This window comes from Tamandua tetradactyla, chromosome 24 (assembly GCF_023851605.1).
Source record: "Tamandua tetradactyla isolate mTamTet1 chromosome 24, mTamTet1.pri, whole genome shotgun sequence".
Taxonomy (NCBI): Eukaryota; Metazoa; Chordata; class Mammalia; order Pilosa; family Myrmecophagidae; genus Tamandua; species Tamandua tetradactyla.
This window is the reverse complement of record NC_135350.1, coordinates 37,369,361-37,386,745: the sequence shown is the minus strand read 5'-3', so window position 1 is coordinate 37,386,745 and position 17,385 is coordinate 37,369,361. Positions and strand designations below refer to the sequence as shown.

The following is a 17,385-nucleotide window of genomic DNA, read 5'->3' as shown; positions in this document are numbered from 1 at the left end:
AAACTAGATCTTTATCTTACTCCAAGTCCAAAAATAAATTCTTGATAGATTTAGATGGATTAAAGGTTAAAATGTAAAATAAATAAGTAAATGAATAAAAATTTTGTAAGAAAATCCAGGAGACCATAAATATAATCTGGGTGCAAGAGAAGGTAGGCTCCTTTTAGGCAAGGCAGAAAATACAGAAAGTGAGAAAGCATAGGCATAGTGGACTAAATAAAATTCAAAACTTTTGCATGGCAAAAGGTATCATAGGCAAATACAATAATCTTGCAAACAAATGTTTGCAACCCTAGAGGACAGGCAAAAATAGCTATAAAATAATGGGAGCTCTTAAAAATTTGCAAGGACACAAAATAATTCATTGGAAAAATGGATTAAGAATATGAAAAGACAGTTTGCAAATGTGGTGGTTTGAAGCTGTAAGTACCCCAGAAAACACGTTCTTAAATCTAATCTCTTTCTGTGGGTATAAACCCATTCATTGTAAGTAGGACCTTTTGATGAGGCTACTTCAGTTAAGGTGTGGCCACATTCAGGATGGGTCTTAATACTATCACTGGAGTAGTTCTTTACAAAGGATGAGAGAGAGAAAGGGAGGGAGGGAGGGAGGGAAAAGCAGCAGGGGCAAGAAGCTGAAATCAATGAAACCTGGAAGAGAAGGGAGAGATCAGATGCCGCCATTTGCTTTGCCATGTGGCAGAGGAGCCAAGGATTGATGACATCTGGTCTGCAGGAAGAAAGCATGCCTTGATGATGTCTTCATTTGGACATTTTCCCGACCTCAAAACTGTGAGAATAAATTCCCATTGTTTAAGCTAACACATTTCATGCTCTTTGCTAGAGCAGCCTAGGAAACTAAAACAAGAAGACAGGAAATCCAAATGGCCAACATGTGTATGAGAAGATGATCCAATTCATCTGTTGTCAAAGAAATGCAAATAAAGTAACAATGAGATTTTACTTAACACCAATTATGGTGGCAAGAAGTCAAAAGAAAAGAGAAAATAACACTATGAATTGTGGGGATCTAGCAAGAGGACACATTTTCATTCATTGCTGCTGCAAATGTGTATTTTTACAGCTTTCTGGGGGAAAGAGTTTAGTTTTTAAAATTAAAGAAACACATCCTTTGAACCCAACGCTGTCTCATAGAAATAAAAATACTAGCATGTAGGGGTATCAGTATGTTTATTTGTACTAATTGTAGAGGCACAAAACTGGAAACAAACTGGATTCCATGAGTGACAGCGTGGCAGAATAAATCATGATGTAACTCTACTATGGAGTATTATGAAACCATTTAAAGAAATAATTCATTAGGCTACAACCTTTCACTTGGGAGGGGTTTCCCTAAGGTATGGCTGAATGAGAAAAGCAAGATACAGAAAGAGTATTTACATTTTCATTTTGTAAAGCAATGATCTAAAACATGCACATGTACGTGTGTGATAAATGTACAGATGAGTTGAAGACAGGGAGAAAAGATAGGGGTAGTCAAAAGGGAAAAACTGTGAAATTTAAAGTATGTTTGGTGTACTCTAGGGTATATAATTATGGAAACATATATGTGTGTGTCTAAATATGTACATATAAACTTTTAGAAAGCACAACCAGTCACACGGTGATGTGGATAAAGCAATGGGTCAAAAAGTTGGAAAGGGCGGGCCACGGCGGCTCAGCAGGCAGAGTTCTCACCTGACATGCCCGAGACCCGGGTTCAGTTCCTGGTGCCTGCCCATGCAAAAAAAAAAAAAAAGAGTAGTAGACAGCTATGTTTTAATATTGGTTCTATCATTAACAGACCCCAGGACATCAGGTTAATCACTTAATCTTTCTGGACACCAAATTAACTTACTGGCAAAATGAAGGGCATGCTGTCTAAGGGTCCTTTTAGCTCCCAAATTCAAGGATCCTGCTTCATCGCAGGTGAGACTGATAACAAATCAAATAGCACAATCTTAACTCGGGCTACCAATACAAAGTGTCAAAGGAAGGCAAAGGCAAATACGGAGAAGCCTGATTTTTAAAATACATAATCTTCTCTTTTGGTTCACTGTTATTTGTAATCGAATGATAAATTCAATTCATTTGCTTTTTGAAACCAGGTCTTTCTTCTAACTTATACTAATGGGTTGAAAATTGTCCCATTCCTGGTCTTGACTGTGTTCTGGTCATTCAAACTACCTCTCCAGGTTGATATTCCTTTCATCCTTACTGGAGTTTTTTGTTGCAATCATTTGCTGTACTCCAAACCCATTTTTCCTTCTTCCTCCTTTGCATCTGTGTTTATTATACTTCTCCCACTTTCTGTCCTCCTCATCCACAAAAAGCCTACCCGTTCTTCAAAGCCCCCACTTACATTCCATTTCCTTTCTAAAAGCCTCTAAAACCTTCAAATCATAAAGCCTCTCTCTTTGTAAAAACTTCTATTGCTATGGTCATCTTTTTCATTTATATTGTGCTTTTTATGTACAATTGTTACCTGTATAAATGCTTCATTTCTCCCAAACTAATTCAAGAATTCAAACTACAGGGGGGAGGGGATAAATTTATCGATTCTTCTCTGTTTACTTCACAGAACACAGTGCAGGGTCTGAAAAACTTAGTTGATCTTGTTTTCCTCCAAAATGGTAATTATAAATGTTGAGCTAAACTTCAAAATAATAGAAAATTTTAACCTATGGGATGAAATATTAATGAAAATACAGCTTAAAACACTGTTTTCATCAGATGTAAGAAAATGTGTTTTTTTTCTAATCTAGTTTCTTAAATTTAATGTATCTGTATTAAGAGGTTTAGACAATTTAACCCTGAATCCTAGACACCTGCTACAAAATGCTAGAAGGTCTCATAAAATCACAAGTAGAGAACATCTATGTTAAGTGGCCAGAGACAAGAAACCTGGTTTGGTAAAGAGTATTGTAAAATATGAAGAGCTCCAAGTCCAGCAATGCAACATGGAAAGGCTGAGAAAAAGATGAGCGACTTCATAAAACTTTCAGAAGTTTATTTACATTTTTCCACAGAGAGCTGACTGCATTAGTTTAACTCTGAAAGAGTGTTTTAATTTGTTTGCTTTGTTAACAGAGGTTAAATTAGCAACACATCCTAGAATCAAGAAGATGCCATGATGCCATGACTTTATAAAAGAATGGAGGACCTACCTAACACCTGTATTTTGAAAGCTCTAGATTTATTAGTAGATAAGAAGTCAGTACAAGTTTCAGCCATATCTACTAATGTAATTGTCACAGCGTCTTCCTGAGCTCTGGAAAGACTTACCAAGCTCTGAAGCAATTGCACCTACCAAAAGGTATAAATCTACAGTTTCTAAAAGGTTAAACAAATAAGACATTTAAATATTATTTCCTGGTAATTGAGAATGAGGTGTATATATACATTTTAACATCAACCAGAGTCCATATGCTAAGATTTAATAACTTTTAAAAATGAGTTTGCAAACAGCTAGCCCACAGGCTGAATGAATTCTTTCTACAGGGGTGAGTTTGCGTGTTTATGCGTCCCTCTGGCATGGTTTTCCTTTCCTTTATATTCTTTTCTCTCTTCCCTTCCCTTCTCATTTTAATTGAGATGACCTTTCAAAAAAATCCACATTTTTCCCTTCTCTTTAAAAACCCAGAATAACTAACAGCACTGGGTTCGCAATTCCAGAGGGCAACACTTGGTGGCCTGAGAACAGCTGCCCATGCGTTTTGGGCATGTACTGTCCAAAAGGCCCATTCCCCACCTGCCTGACTTCATTCGTGTATAATATTTAGCTGGGTTCTTTCCTGTGGGCAGCTCAGTTGGAGAGCCTTGCTCTAAGCACGCTGACAGAGCAGACTCCTTCCCCCACCCCCAATTTTTAGTCCTCTGAGCAGTTTGGCATTGCGTGTAGGATCAAAGGTAAAGATCATTCAAATATCAGTTCCATTATCTAGCTACAGCTTTGTGTGCTTTGATGAGTAACTTAAACTCTCAGTGCCCCAGTTTAGTCTATAAATTGAGGATATTAATAATAGCATTTCCACATGGTGTGTTGTGCAGAGTAGATTTCACATTCAGAACAAATAGTGTCTTGCACATATTAAGCACTATATAGATGTTAGCCTTTTAAAAAAATTCAATATTTAAGTTTTGATTTGCACCAGCAACTATGAATTTTCTTATAAGACTCTCTGCAGCATTATGAATTTTTTTTGAGTTAGACCTATATCACACAGAAGCTATTGGTATCTCTAAGTGAGTTTTGTCTTAAGTTTGATGAGAACTGTATTCGGAGAGCAAGTTCTTTTGGCACTTCTGTCCTTAGAATCACGGGCAAAAGTTTGAAGTCTAGTTTCAGCAATGCTGCAAACCTGCAGGGTAAACCTCATCCATACTCTACAGGGAAGGGGACTGAAGCCCAGAGGCTAATCAAGTAAACCACTCAAGGCAGTTGAGATTTAAATTAATTCTAACGGACATTAATGCCTGGGCTTTTTCTATGCTGCTTCCTTATTATCTTCCACTCCAAAAATAAAAAGGAAAGAAAGGAAGAATTAAAATTTTATATATATAAAATCACAATTAAAGTTAAATGTATTTTATATATTATATATATTCTCCAGAGGAAAGGGGGCCTTCTTTAGACAAGTTGTTTGCAACCCAGGGGCAGCCTACAGCAACTACAGTGACATTGATGACTGGTCACCTTAAGAAAAGCCCGGCTTGTTGAAAGCTGACACCACCACTGTTCATTCTGAAAATAGTGGGTTCCACTACTATGCCATGCTGCCTATTTTCATAACAGACACCCACGCTTAATAAGACAGGCAGCAGGGAATCATAGCCCTTGGTGACGGCCTCCAGTGCTGCTCTGGCAGAAACAAACTGCCTTGAACTGAAAGAATGGAGGGAGGCTTGTGGCCCACAGAGCAGCAGGATGCTGATGTAATGCAGGTCATTTCGATAATCCTGTGGGTAGCAATTACCTTTGCCCACTTCAGAGCTGCTGCACTGCTAGAACAAGGCTCCAGAATGTCATCAGGACTCTTTAGTTATACTAGGAAAGTGTTATAGGGACCTTAAATGAACACCTCTGCCCAGCCATCTGACAGCAAGTTTTCATCTTCAAAGGGAGGTAGGTGGTAGGTAAGTGAATGGTAGGTATTGATGGAAGAGACTATTCATCCCCCCGAAAAGGATACCCTTAGTGAATGGTAGGTAAGATGGAAGAGACTATTCATCCCCCAAAAAAGGATAAAGGGGAAAAAATGTCATCTGACATTATATTTGATCTCATTTTACTTGCTCCCTTTAATTGGGAATCTTCGTTTAGATCATTTGTAATCTGAGCCCAGCAGATGCTGCCAGTACACAGTTTTAAGAAAAGGTGATTCAATTCCAAAGAACACCACATATGGGAAAAGTAGTTCCTTCTTCAAAACAAAAACCCTGGCACTACTGGCTGCCTGAAACGTACTTTTCAATGATATTAGCTGAAAAATTGGTTCTTCCCCCCAAATTGCGTCTAAAGCAAACCAGAATGGCTTAAAAGAAAGCTGTTTTGCTCAGCGCCACTACTGGTTTCATGTGGACTTTCAATTCTAATGGTTAAATTAATAATAGCTTGTGAAAAACAAGCTGCATCCATTCTCCATATCCAGGTCTTCTGCTGTTCAACACTGGGTGAGTAAAATGAAGGCATTCCCTGTTATCTAATTTCACAGATAGTAAGAAGGACTGGACAAAAATGAGGTTAAAAAAAAAAAGGATTTTAAGAAGCGTGGGGATCCCAAAGATCCTCCCTCTGTATCAAATACAATTGGAACAGATGGCTTCTAAATTCACAACAGATTGGAATCCTATAATGCAGTCAGCACAGATCTATGGCTTTCTATATTCCAGACTCTATCCTGTATGCTAATATTTAATCCTCAGCAAAACTCTATGAGGATGGTTCTATTATTGCTTCCACTCTGTGGATCTGGAAACTGAGGCAAAGTCACACAGTCAGTAACTGGTAAGAGATGAGATCTATATTCACACCATCTCACTCCAGAATCCATGTTGTGACCATAATTTAACACAGGGGAGAGGCAGCAACATTTCTGTGTGTGTGTGTGACAGCCAGCTCAAGGCCCTGGGCAAGAAACCTCATTAAACAACTAGGAAGCAAAAGCATAGTGGTATAGGAACCCTCAGCTCTAAAACCATATTTTTTATGGTTTTAACCACTCCAAGTTAATCGAGGTAAACTAAGCAATACAGAAATTCCTGCTTTTCATAATAATAAATCTAAATTTGGACATCTAAGGGTAATGGACCCCTAGGAGAAGCTGATGAAGACAATGCTTTCTTTCTCTAGATACACAAGAGTGCTTATGCACATATACATGTTCACAGATAATTACAGGCATTCACGTCTGGAAATCTTTCCATAGACTGCACGCTGACATCCTTTTTTCTGAGGCATCAGACAAATGTCACAGAATGGACTGTACCTCCCTCAAAGACTTGTTATAGAATATAAATGAAACAAGTTGAACACTTTAGTATGGTGCTTGGAAGATAACGGAGTTATTGTTTTTGAAAATTGTTATTGTTTTGGCATCATTTGCCTAAGAGGGCAGGAATTCTGTAATATATAGGGTCCATATTAAATAGTCCTACATTTAAATAAATTTCCCTTAGGACTCTCCATCTGCTAGCCTAAAAACTGTCATAGCAAAAGCAACTTTAAGTGAACTTAAAAATTAACGCAATAATGAGCTCTATTCTTTTTACAAGATTATGTGGAGATGTGGACCTTTGGGTTCTCCTGGCAAAACTGAACCCTCTGGTTCTGGTAACCTTGAGAAATTAGCCGTTTAATAGCTCAGTTTCCCCACCTGTGAAGATAAATCAAGGCTAAATGCTAAAGTTCCTGTTTAAAAATGTCTAAAACAATTTTTAAAAATCTCTTCTGGGAAGGACATGCTTAAAATGAAGTTTGGTCATTTTTACCTTCTCTGTTGAAGTTGGTTTTTCTCCTCTCCTAAGTTTGCTTGACAGATACTGAAATCTCAATATTTTCCTCTTCCTTTGCACTCAGATTTGAACAACTTCAATCATGAGCTTATTTTAATTGCAAAGAGGATGCAAAAGGATCTCAGGGCAAAATGGTGGTTAAACAAGTTAATAGAGGTAAACTAAGCAGTTCTGCATTTACATATTTTTGGCATTTGCATTTTAAAATCCTGTTCTAGATGTGATGGAAGCTGCCTGGCACCCAGATTTTCTGCAGGATATATTTAGCATCAGTAACAGGCGCCGTTCAGCCTTAGAAACAACTTTACTTGTCCCTGCTTTGTTCCTCCCTGACCTCGCTGATCCTGCTACTTCTGTCCCCAGCTGCCAACACGCCCCACCACACCCGCCATGCTGGGGTCTCACTCTACCTGCTTTCCTTCGGGTGAAGGCAGTTCACAAGTGCAGAGGTGGGGACCTAAGCCAGAGACCCCTGCTACCTGGAAGCAGGCTGAAAGCTTATTACTGATTTTTGCTTTTTGTTCATTCAGAAACTGGTGAGGATTCTCTCCTCTGGTTCCTATGCTTGGGCGTAACTTTACCTATGTTGAACGATGGGAAAGCTTCTGCTGACAGTATTTGCGGTGACGGAAAAGAGAGATTTGGAAAAAGAGTTGTGCAGAGAGCTGTCAAGTAGGGCTCTTCTGCTCCTAGAGAACACAAACATACCCAGGAACTGGCAAAGCTATGAAGCAGACAGAATTCTTGGGGTCCCGTGCTCTGCCCCTTCCACTGTGCCAGCCACTTTGCAGTGTGTAAGGAGGAGCTGGGTGCCTGGGAGAATTCAGGGTGCTCTGTGCTCTGCTCTTGAGAATGAACTGTTTCTCTGCTGGGGTCAAGATCGTCTTTGGGTTTGCTCTGTAAGCTGTGATAAGAGACGAGAGAGAGAGAGAGAGAGAGAGAGAGAGAGAGAGAGAGAGAGAGAGAGAGAGAGAGAGAGAGAGAGGAGAGGGGGTGGGAGGGGGTGAGGGTGGGGAAGAGAAAGAGAGAGAGAGAGTCAACTTGTCACTCTCCTGCCTTAGTCTGTAAAATACTGTTAGGACTTATGAGGCACACAAAACCTCAAAAGTTTTGATTTTTGCCCATTAAGGAAATTTCAGTGCACTTGAGTAAACAAACCAATCAGAAGCTATAAATGAGCAAGACAGTGGGTGCCTAATGTAGTAATAAACAAAACTTTATACAAGTTCATATCAGTGGAAAGGCCGATGTCACTTATTTAATTGACATTTCCCAGTATAATTGTGTAGGCTAGAAAAAAAGGCCTGTGTTAGTCAAAAGAAAAATGGACATTTTAAATTGAGACAGGTGAAGCACATAAAGGTAAATAAAAAATGTTCTTTGATTAAAAAGAAAATAATCCCTTAAGTCACACTGAGACCATTAGGAAGTACTAACATCCATTCATTCATTTAATAAACTGAATGCCTTCTTGCCAGATACTCAGGATATAAATATAAATAAGATACATTTGTGTCCTTAGGAGCTCACATCCTGCAAATCATTAATTTCAATATAAGTGTAAAAAATGCACCATAGAACTATAGCATAGTCCTGGTATTATACAGTACAGTACTTAGGTTAGAGAGAGCTGATTATCTTAAACTTTGTAAGATGAATTTATGATGGTCAAGCGGAAGCAAACATTTATCTGGACAGGATTTCTCAACCTCGGCACTACTGATATTTTGAATTGGATAACTGGATAATAGTTTTTGGTTGGGGGATTATAGGATGTGTATTATAGGATGTTTAATTTCAATGAAACGTCTCTTCCCTTTAATTCCAAGTATGTCAAAGCAAATACCCAAGAAAGGATAGCTTCTTGAATAAAGCTAGCATCAAGATGCCCTCCAGAGGTAATATAAGACACAGTCCCCACTGACAATTAGCAGACAGTCTGAGAGGGAGTTGAGTTGATTAAATCAGTCCATCCCAGTTGAACCAAATTTATAAGAGTTTGATGAAACTGATAAAACTTAATTTCTGGACTTTGGAAGCTGGGAACAAAAGCAGAATTAAAGAACCATTCTTTCACTCAACAAATCTTTTTCAGACTACTTATGTGCCAATTGTTTTTTCTGGGCACTGGGGAAAGAGTGGTGAAAAAAACAGGCAAAATGCCCTGCCCTTGAAGAGTTTACATTCCAACAGGGAAAGACAGACAAGTGCATTATATAATATATTAGGAAAGGGTAAGTGCAGTGGAAACAAAGTAGAAAAAGGGGAGAAAGTGTGCCATTTTGGGTGTGCTTGTAGGTGTGAGGATGATATTTGTGTGTGTGTGTGGGGGGGTACATTTCCATTTTTAAAAACGGTGGTCTGGGAAGGCCTCGGTGAGGTGAGGGAGTAAATGTGGATATCTGCTGGAAGGACAGGCATGTTAGGAAAGGGCCCGTTAACCAACAGCAAATATTTCCTATGGCTTCTGAAATTGCCAATTGCAATTTCTGTGCATTTACACATTAAAAAAACAAACAAACCTGTGAGCTGATATAAAAGGCTACTCATCCACAGTAAAATCTTTGAGCTTACTCCTACTGGCTATAACCTGATACAGTTTTCTTCTCTCAAGTCAAAGATAGAGCTCTTGTGCTGGTCTTGAAAGGATTATGTACCCTAGAAAGGCCATGTTTTAATTCTGAGCCATCTTGTGGAAGCAGCTGTTTCTTATAATCCCTACCCTACACTGTCCTTGGGACTTATTGGATTATTTCCACGGAGATGCAACTTGCCTAATTGTGAGAATTAACCTTTGATTAGATGGAGATGTGACTCCACCCATTCCAGGTCGGTCTTGATTAGTTTACTGGAATCCTTTAAAAGAGGAAGCATTTTGGAGAGAGCCACCAGAAGCAGCAGAGCCACAAGAACCACGAGAGTCCACACAGCCAGAGACCTTTGGAGATGAAGAAGGAAAATGCCCCTGGGGGAGCTTCATGAAACAAGAAGCCTGGAGAGAAAACTAGCAGATGTCGCCATCTTCTCCATGTGCCTTTCCAGCTGAGAGAGAAACCCTGAACTTCATCGGCCTTCTTGAACCAACGTATCTTTCTCAGATGCCTTAGATTGGGCATTTCCATAGCCTTGCCTTAATTTGGACATTTTTGGTCTTAGAACTGTTAACTCGCAACTTAGTAAATATCCCCTTTTAAAAGCCATTCCATTTCCACATTCTGGCAGCTAGCAAACTAGAACAGCTACTCATACTTTATCAGTGAGAATGCAAATTAGTACAAACTCTATAGAGAACAATTTGACAGTATATGGCAAAAATACAAGATCATAAACTTTTAGACTCAGCAATTCCACTTTACGTACACCAACCTTATGGGTAAATCTATACGTACTCGTTGATATATTTGCAAGGTTGTTCTTGCAACATGATATGAAATAGCAAAAGATTAGAAGCAATTTCAATATCTATTATTAAGGAGTTAGTTACAAAAATTATGGCACATCCGTAAAATGGTATATGAAGCAGCCATAATTAACGAGGAAGCTCTTTTTGCACTGACATGGAACAATTCTGAAAATCCACTGTGCAGTAAACAAGAACAACATCAACAAAGACCAATAAAAGCAACAGCAAAACATGATGATGCAGAACAGTGTGTTTATGTATACTACCATTTGTATTAAAGAAGGAAAAATGTTGTATACATTTTTCTTATGTATACACAAAATATCTCTGCAAGGATAAATAAGAAATTGCTTTCAGACAAGGGGATGGGGTGCCTGGGGAATAGGATGGATGACATACTTTTCACTCTGTATCCTTTTGGACTTTTTGCATTTTAAACTGTATGAATAAAATTTAAAAAATTCAAAAAAAAATTAGAAGCTGGTGCTCCTCGTGAGCAAATTTGCACATGCATCCTGCAGCTTTTCTATCCATGATAACGGATTTGGGCTGGTCTATCTTTCCACACACTTTCCATCTGCTCTTTGCTATGGAAGGATGTCAGCCTCGCCATGCAACTAGTTAAAGGAAACGACAATTTCCTTATCAATCTTGGTTATCTACAAGCTCCAAGCTAGGCAATGCAGCTATTTTTCAAAGTCAACAGCTGAGAAATGCTTTTTAAAGTGATGTCTGTTAGGCCACAAAATAAAGTTTACTTAAGTTATTTTTCCCAGACTCTCTGACTCCTGTTTATCAGATGATTTCTCTCCCCCACCCCACCCCTACCCCTTTCCTATTCCTGGTAGCTTTAGTAGTTGGTCCTCAAATCATACATCCCTCAAACAAAAATTCAAGGATGACCTAAAGCCAAACTCCATGAGTCAGGTCAAAACATCAATGAAAATGATGAAGAATCATTCATTTCTTTTTATTTCTCTATCTGTATTTTGGAAATTGGATAAATGTGAAGATATAAAGTTTAGAAAACATATTTTAATTGCCAACGATCAAATCTACTTCTGTCCTTACCAGACTTAATTGGATTTATCACATCTCAGAAATAGTGCAATAGCATCCTAATTACTCTCCTTTCATCAATTTCCAAAATTTATCCCCCACTTGATGCTAACATTGTACTTCTAAAACACACATACAAATATGTCACTTCTCTCTGCAAAATATTTTAATGGTTCCCCACTACCATAAAATACGATGTATACCTATTAGTACAGTTTAAAAATGTCCTTTGCTATCTGATCCATTTCCCATTAAAGATTGGTGATTCCTCTCATTACCATTTGCCAGATGCTGTATATTGTTTACTTATCCTACAACAAACTTCAAAGAATGATTATTGCCTTCATTTTTTTTTATGGATGAAGAAACTGAGGCTCAGAGAAATCTAGCTCTCTAAAGTTGCAACTTAGTATGAGACAGAGTTGAATTTCAAAATCAGTTAAGTCTGATTCCAAAGTACAAATTCTGAACCACTAACGTGTCCAAGTACACCAAAGGTGAGATGAAAATGAATTCACGATGCATGTAGACAAAAGAGATAGCAAGGGAAGTCTCCCTGGCAATGTGGGAGAGGACTCCCAGGGATGAATCCAGACCTGACACCATGGAATCAACAATTCCATCCTGACCAAAAGAGGGAAAAGAACTATAATTAATAAAGTATCAGTGGCAGAGAGAGTTCAAATAGAGTCCAGAGGCTACTCGGGATGTTGCTGTTATGCAAGCTTCAGTTAGACTTTGCTACCTATTGTAACCTGCCAACCCCCAACCAGGACCATTCCAGCCAATCCTAAAGAGCACCTATGGTAATATACAAGATTCCACAAGGGTTCCATGCACTAGAGATAACTTTCCAGAAACCTACAACCTCCAGATGGCTCCTTGATCCAGATAAGTCTTGAAACCTAGCCCAACCTCTCCAGAACATCAGATAGTTTCATCTCCCCACCTCATATTAGTGACAGACCCTTCCAACATGAAAAATTTAGACTAATCATAGCCCAAATACCTGTAAAGAGAGGGATGGAAAGATCAAAAGATGGTGGGGTTATACAGTGAAGATAGATTTAAATGAAAATGAGTGCTGAATCATTAAATTGATATCTCTTTTAATCTCTAGTATTTAGAACTGCTAGAAGTAAAAACCTAAAATTGTGGAATTGTAACCCATCTTAAAGTCTGAAATATGTTTTACAACTAATTGTGGTGCTGTGCTTTGAAATTTATTGGGTTTTTTTTTGTATATATGTTATTTTTCACACACAACAAAAAAAAAAGAAGGAAAAAAAAGTCAATTGTGATGATAAAAAAATATTTAAAATATTCTGGGGCAGCTAGAAGGAAAAATCTGAGAGGATCGCTTGGTAGCCTATGACAACTCTGCAATCTGTCCTGTTACTACCTGTTGAAAAGTGCTTTGAAAACTATTGCTTTTTTTATTTCTTTGTTTTGTTTATATGTTACACAAAAAATAAAAAAAATAAAAAATAAAGAAAAATAGATAGCATGGCGGTAAATTTAAAATGCATTTTCAAAGAAAATTCCCAAGACTTTTTTCCTAATAACTTCATCTCTCATGCCCCACAGCAATTTTTTAACCCGGACCTCAAGACACTGTACATTTTGCCTCCTCTTTTTCCTTGCGTGCGTGGGGAGGAGAGTTGCAGACAGAGGGCGCAGAGAGTGCAAAGACTCTATTGGGGGAGCTTGTGGGAAAGAACAAGGAGGTCTTTTCCTTGAAGCTAAGAGAATACATAAAATAACTGGTAAGGGGCGGGCCACGATGGTGGCAGAGTTCTCGCTTGCCATGCCGGAGGCCCGGGTTTGATTGCTGGTGCCTGCCCATGATAAAAAAAAAGAAAGAATAACTGGATAAAAGTTTATGATAAGAGTATGGTGGCTGGGGCTGAGTGAGTGAGGAGAGGATAGTGGAGAAGGGCAGAGAAATAAGGTGGAGGGATCACAGAGCCCTTCTTTAGGACTTGGCTTCTGTATCACCCTCTTGGTCAGGTCCCCATTGACCAGACTATTGTTAAATTATGAGTCTTTCCACTCCCACTCTCTGGCACTTCTGAACTCCTACCCTGCTTACTTATTCTTTTTTTTTTCTTCCCCCATAAAACTAATCACCTTATAAAATCAAAACATTTTCCCATTTATTGTAAGTATTGTGTATTGACTGTCTTTCCCTGTTGGAATGAAAGTTCCCACTGGGCAAAATTTTTGTCTTGCTTTGCTCACCGATGTACCCCCGCATGCCTACAACAGTGCTTGGCTCAAAATAAGCTCTCAGCAAACATGTTGAATTAATGAATGTGGCTTTTTTTTCATTTTAGCTTTGCCCTTGCGGCACACCACCGTTTGTAGGATTTTTCATATAGTGTTTTACTGATTGCATTTGAAGATAGGTTTTACTTTGAGGACATATGTAGGTGAGGTAACCATATGTCCTGGATATTTTGGGGGATATGAGAGTTTAAAATACTGAGTTATACTGTCATGATTAAGTATTCTTAAACTCGCTTCAATTTTCCCTTAAAAAGATAGGGTGTTAATATAAAGGAATATAGTATATATGTGTTCTTTTTCAGCTAGTTGATTTAGATAATAAATTCTATTCCTCTAAAGTTATCTGCTATGAGATGGACAATTTCTAATTCCATCCCTAGATATAGGAAAAAATGTAATATACAAATATATGCATCAAACATTACTGAAAATTAAACAATATCCTTTTCAACCTGACTTTCCAACTGTGGGAAAACTTAGAACTATATTTGCTCCTAACATATTTTGTGGAACATTAAAATGTTTGTGATAAATTAATCAAAGTAATAGTGGTTAGGGACATATGTTAGCACTAAAATTCCAGATTACTATGACTTTATGCAGACTAATCATTAGAATTACTGATTGCATATGTAGAATGGTATGATTTCTAAATGTTGGGTTAATTTTTTTTTCCGTTAATTAATAATAAAAAAAAAAGGTTTAATTTCCAATACCATTCCTTCTCCCCACTTTCTCCCTCCTTTCCTTCCTTCCTTACCTCCTTCGCTTCTCTCCCATTATTTTTTGATAGGGTAGACATAGACATAACATATTTAACAGTAGTTTATATCAGATTATAAAGCAAGATAATAAATCAATATGCTGCTCTTCATTACTTCTTTTGCAGCAATGTAATTACTTTATAGCTAAATTTATAAGATATAAATGTTTTTAAGAACTTCCTGGGTGATGTGATATGCAGAGTTGAGAACTACTACATTATATAAAGCCACAATCATAAAACAACATATTTTTGCTTATTTAATTAGCATATACTAAAAAAAAAGTTCAGTGGTGGCTGGCTAGGTTAAGAAAGGCATTCTCAGTCCTACTTATGGAAGCACAAATTGATCAAGAGATCAAGAAATTTACAAATATACTATATTCTTTGAACCAGCAACTTTATTTCTGGGAATAGAGCCTAAGAGAATAGATAAAATAAGTGGGGGATGAGCCACGATGACTCAGCAGGCAGAGTTTTCGCCTGTCATGCCGGAGACCCGGGTTCGATTCCCAGTGCCTGCCCATGCAAAAAAGAAAGAAAGAATAACTGGTAAGAGTTTATGAACAAAGAAGTTCATTTCAGGGTTATATACTGCATCTAACTGACTAACTTTCCATTCCCAATTTAAGACTTACTAATAAGGTGCATGACGAGTGGAAAATTTGTAGGTGGTAGAGCCCTTTCTGGTAGAGGCCAAGAGTCGGTGGTGACTGCTCCTAAACTTGTTCATCCCTGTTCTTCTTGTTCTTGTCATCACAATTTGACTGCAATTATATTTCAGAAAAGGATGAAACATGAGGGTGAAAAAAATTTTTTTTCTCTGAAACTAAGTTGAAGGCTTTGGAAAGACTTGACAAAGGTGGGTCATTTAAAAAAAAAATTACTACTGAATTAACAGTGAGTGAGACAGTGGTAAAAGCACGGAAAAGGATTATAAACACTTAAAATTCTTATTCTTCACTGATATTGCTTCTCCGTAATGAAACTGAAGCAGAAAAATATGGAGGTTGCATTATAAGTTTATGCAAGAAAGTGAATAAATTCCAATCAGTGGATCCATTCTCAAAGGAAACATCTGCCCTATATGAAAAGATTGATGGATGTTTTAAGTTGAAAGAAAAATCTTAGGAATATAGGTGTAATTTTTATAATTTCGCATTTTCACTAATTTTTGAAAAATCATATTAGTTGTGACGCCATAGGCTGCAAGAAATGCATGTTGAGTATAATATGTAGAGAAAATATATATGTAGAGAAAAATATTCGAAGGAAATATATTTAAATATTAGTGGATTGATATATAATACGGTGATTTGGTAGAATTAAAAAAACACAAAACTTTACTCTTTGGTTTTTAAATCCCCTCTAAACATAGTCGTATTTCAACTGTGTAAAATGTAGCAAAAAAATTGGAAAGAAGAATAGGAAAGGAGAAACAAGATTACTATCAGACCTAAGCCAGTAGCGCAGAGATTCCCATTTTTTGATCCCTACTAAATCTTTGAGTTTCCCATTGCTGATATCCATGGTGCAAAAATGGGATGGGTATTCCCCTAGGAAGTTTCACATTTAGAACTTGTTTTATCTCAATGCACTCTCCATTTTCAGATATTTCACCAGCTCTTTACTTTATCTAGATCAGTTTCACACACAAGTCTCCAGTATGTAATTAAACCCCATCAGAAATCTGGGAAGAAATCTGAGGTTAAACCTGCCCAGCTGTGGCAGTCTTATATGCTGTTGTTTGATAAGTGTGTGGCCAGCTCTAAATGGTTTACAATCACCCTGGCACCGAAGGTATGTCATGGCTCTAGTCCAAGAGCATTAAAATGCTTTTTCTAGAAGCTGCTTATCACAGTTCCTCACTGGTCCTTGACATTATTTCCTATCTGAGCCCGAGTCAGTTTCTGACTTCTAGTCTAAGGCATATAGGTGTCACCGTTGTTTGTCTTTACTTTTGATTTTAGGAAGTATTCTCTCCTCTTCCAGTATTTAATGCTTACAAGTGCTACATGCATTTCAGCTGGACCTTGAAGGACAGGTCAGATTTCAACTGTACAGGAGGAAGGATTTCAAAGGAACCCACAGAAGGAAAGGTGCAGACATGAGGAGAATAAACCATTTATTCAGGGAATGGTGGATTGTCCTGAAAGTTTAAACCTATCATAAGCAGGGGTCACTGAAAACATTAATGCAGCTAGCACCTCCCTGGCTGTGCCTGACTTATCAGATTGGATGCTAGTTGTAAAACAACAGAAATTTGTATGCAGTTATGTAAAAGTGGCAACTGGAAGACAAAGTTGAGATGTTAAATTGTGTGAGACTAGAAAGCCTTAATAGCTTTGTTAACTAATTTGGGCTTCTTTTTTGTACAGAGTAGGAAGCCACTAGAGGTTTTCAAACAGGCCAATGAAATAATGAGGAAGTTTACTAAGGAAACAGATTTAAGGATGTACTGACTATCCAGGAAGAATCCATACATGGGGAGATCACATAAGAGGCTGTGACCACACAGAGGTAAGGAGGAATCCATTAATGTTGTTAGTATTATGAATATACAGAGAAAAGGAATATGAAACCTTTGGCAGAGGTGGCATTAGCCATATTTAATGACTGGTGGCATGTAGGAGGCAAGTCAAGGGAAAGAATCAAGGATGATCCCAACATTTCAAACCAGAGTGATAAGAAGAATGTTGGAAGGTTGCTAAAAATGATTCAAGCACAGGTAACAGGGCTGGATTAGAAGATTTCTGCCAAGGGGTGGCCATGCCAAGAAGGGTGGGTGACAGCACAGATGGGGAAGCTTTAGTTACTCCTACAACTGCTATCCCCCCCTGCCTCCTCAACTCACTCC

General features: G+C 38.0%; 1 protein-coding gene and 1 long non-coding RNA gene across 2 annotated transcripts in view; one reads left to right on the top strand and one right to left on the bottom strand.

The window, feature by feature from the left end:
* Positions 1–17,278, top strand: part of LOC143668250 (uncharacterized) — a 23,121-nt gene extending 5,843 nt beyond the window's left edge. Inside the window, exons 2-3 of the long non-coding RNA XR_013168360.1 lie at positions 3,091–3,316; positions 16,907–17,278. This is a non-coding gene — a long non-coding RNA (uncharacterized LOC143668250). The remainder of the gene's footprint in view (positions 1–3,090; positions 3,317–16,906) is intronic.
* The window catches only part of GPRIN3 (GPRIN family member 3), a 65,865-nt gene that overhangs the window by 11,541 nt on the left and 36,939 nt on the right, over positions 1–17,385 (bottom strand). The gene's annotated exons all lie outside the window — the stretch shown is intronic.